A 3,677-nucleotide genomic window follows, 5' to 3' on the forward strand; every position below is an offset into this window, starting at 1 on the left:
AATTTTAATAATATTTTACTTAAATCAGTGAATCTAAAATATTAATTTGAATTATAATCAATGGAAAAATTAACAATGAGTGTTATAACACATTTTATTAGGTAATAAGTTTTAAAAACTAGTTTGTTTATATTTTACACATTAAAATGTTGACCCGAGTTTTCTTGGAAATATTTGACCTACATTTATATTTTGTAAGTATCAACTGTTGAAAATGTAGATTTACATATCTAGTTATTCTGGACATACTTAAAATTTTCTGGTAGTTGAACTGAATGTTTTAAAAATTAAATTAATTAAAATTTAATTCAATTAAAAATTCAGTATCTTATTTGCCCTTGTTTGATCTTAACTGATCAATAGCAACATGTTGCTTATGGCTACTGTTTTAGACCTTACAGTTTTAGATAAGTTTTAAGCTGTTATTCATTATTTTTAATTTTTTAAAATTTGTTTTACTTAGTTGTACATGACAACAGAATGCATTTCAATTCATTGTATACAAATGGAGCATAACATTTTATTTATCAGGTTGTACACGATGTAGAGACTCACCATTCATGCAATCATACATGTACCTAGGGTAATGATGTCCATCTCATTCTACCACCTTTCCTACCTCTATAACCCTCCTTACCCTCCCCTTTGTCCAATACAACGTTCTTCCATTTTTACCATCCTCCCTATCATAGATCAGCATCCACTAATCAGAGAAAACATTCAGCATTTGGTTTTTTGGGATTGACTTACTTCCCTTAGCATGATATTCTCCAACTCCATTCATTTACCTGAAAATGCCATAATTTTATTCTCTTTTAATGCTGAATAATATTTCACTGTGTGTGTGTGTGAGATATATATATATATATATATATATATATATATATATATATATATATATATATACACATACAGCTTATAGAAACAGTAATTGAGCACCTACTCTCAGAATCTGAAGTTATATAAAACAAGATCATTGTTTTCTTACTTATTGCCTTCTTATGCAGAGTGCTGAGCTCTATGAGAGAAAGAACTTTGTTCTATTCACTCTTGGATTCCTAGCTTAGAATATCTCTTGGAACATACTAGGTTGCCAATAAAAATTTGATGAATGAATTCACTTACTTAAAAATGCTTTTTTGCATATAATGTGCCAAATGTCTGGGTACTGAGGAAGCAGAAGTGAATAGGCCAAAGTCCTGGCTTTGGAGTTTATTTTCAAGTAGGGAAAGAGAAGTATTAAACTATAAAGGATGTGAATATGTAAATAAATATGTCACATGTCTGATGTTGGTAAGTGCTAAGAAGAAAATAAAGTAGGGTAAGGGAACAGAAAGCTTCATGAGGAGACAATTCCTGCCTTAGCAATAGAAGTCAGTGAACGCCTCTCTGAGATGGCAAAACATGAGTAAATGTTACTGGCCCTGTGCCACTGCCATCAGGAATACGGTTGGAAAGACCTGATCTTTGATCATAAGTGATCATAATCTGAGGATGTAGTCAGACATATTCCATGTTGAGTATGTGCTACACATACAGTGCTATGGCAACAAAGTCTGGAAGGTGAAGCACAGTCAGGTTTTTTAGCAAATAATGTATATGGTCATAATTTTGGATGGTGACTGTAGGTAGGTTGGAACTGAGGGTAGACTGTAAAGATTCTGACAATTTTGAGGGCTTCAGCTAATAGATGGTAGGTAACTGATGTTAGGGAAAGAGAATGATCAGATTTGTATTCTAGAAAAATAACTTGTATTAGAATGAAGGGTGGGTTATAGAATGTAGGTTTAGGTGAGCTGATATTTTGATAATGTGATGTTGAAACTCTGTTGGGTTACACCTTTTTTGCACCAAAAAAAAGTGCTTTCAAAGATTTATTTATTTTTTTTAGTTGTTGGACCTTATTTTATTCTTTATTTATATGCAGTGCTGAGAATCAAACCCAGTGCCTCACACATGTGAAGCAAGCACTCTACCACTGAGTCACAACCCCAGCCCTTAAAGATTTTTTAAATGTAGAATGGAATTACTATATGAAATTATGAGAAAGAAGATTAAATAGTATTTAATGATAAGAATTATAGTTTATATACTCACATTAAGAGAAAAGTAAGAATAAAGATTTATAATCTGAGATTTATGGAACAGGTATAATCAATATAGGTGAAACAACCCAATTTATCTGTGCATACTTGTGTTTCCCTGTTTAATCCACATGGTGTCATTTTTTACATGCATTTTCTGAGAGTAGTTATTTTTCATTCATAGGCAGTGGTGATGACTCATTTTATCCCTTTTGGTTATTGAAGGCACTTTTTTCATTCAGTAGATTTTCTGATTCACCAGACAGTGTGTAACAAATGTTATTGTCTAGTTGGAATTTGTCTGGGGAAAAATGCTTAAGTAAGTATATCAGTGTTGTTTATACTATCCTCACATACACAATTTTATTTAGCAAAATCTGAACTTGATGAGGAGGCTGTATTTGCAAGGGCTGTCATAACAGATTATCACAGATGAGGTGGATTAAACAAAAGAAATATGGTGTCTTAAAGTGCTAGAGGATTTCAGAAGTTTAAGGTCAAGTATAGGCAGGGTTAATTTTTTCTTAAGGTGAAAGAAAGATATATTCAGACCTTTTTCCTTGGCTTAAAAGTGGCAGTCTTATCCCCGTGTCTTCATATCATTTTCCTTCTGTACATGTATGTATCCAAATTTCATCTTCTTATAAAGACACTAGTCTTATGGAATAGGAGCCATATAGTGACCATATTTTAACTAATTACCACTTTAAAGTCCCCATCTCTTGAAATGATCACATTCTCTGGTACTCATCACATTTTCCGTAACTTCAGTATATGAATTGAGTGAGTGGGGGAGAGGGGTCACATAATTCAGCCCATAATTTGAGACTAAATGTTCTTTTCCTCTTCAACTGTCCAGGTTCCCTAAAGTGGAAACTTTAGTTCAATAGATTTAACTCTTTTCTTTCAAGTGAATTCTTGGTTTCATACTATCATCATTGTCCTCATTAGCAGGGCCATTCAATAACTGGTTGTACATTACTTAAAACCTGTTTGGGACAATTTGCTGATAGTCTTCAATAATTCTAGCTACAGGTCTCATTTCCTTCTCTAAAATTTTACAGAGGCCATGTACAATTCAGTATTTTAATGATGATTTATATGTTTTTTTCAGCTGCATTTATAAATGCTTCTTAGGCAAGATTGCACATTTCTTAAAAGCTGGTATGCCTTTATCATTCTCTGTCCTTCAGAATGTTTAACATAGTTCCAGGAATTTGTTTATTTGTACATAGTAGTGTTGATACTAGAATTTCTAAGTTAGTTTGGTATGTGAGTTATAAAACTCCTATTAAGGAAAAGTTACACTGGGGAAAAATATTGCAAAATGTGGTATAAAATGAACTGAAGCAACAATAAAACAGGTGTGTGCCTGCCCCACAGCTACAGACGGCAGGGCGCCACCGAGAAGCGGCCAGCAAGCAGAGAGAAACGTTGCTGCGGATTCTGGATTCTGTGGTATCCTGCTGGCTGAGCTCTCACTGAATCCCGGGCTGAGTTCGGGATTTCAGACGGGGAAGGAAGTGGTACAGTTCTATCCCCCACAATGGAAACTCCACCAAGGAAACCAGCGGCCACCATCTTGGAGAGCTG

The sequence above is a fragment of the Marmota marmota genome, unplaced genomic scaffold (assembly GCF_001458135.2).
Source record: "Marmota marmota marmota unplaced genomic scaffold, marMar, whole genome shotgun sequence".
NCBI lineage: Eukaryota > Metazoa > Chordata > Mammalia > Rodentia > Sciuridae > Marmota > Marmota marmota.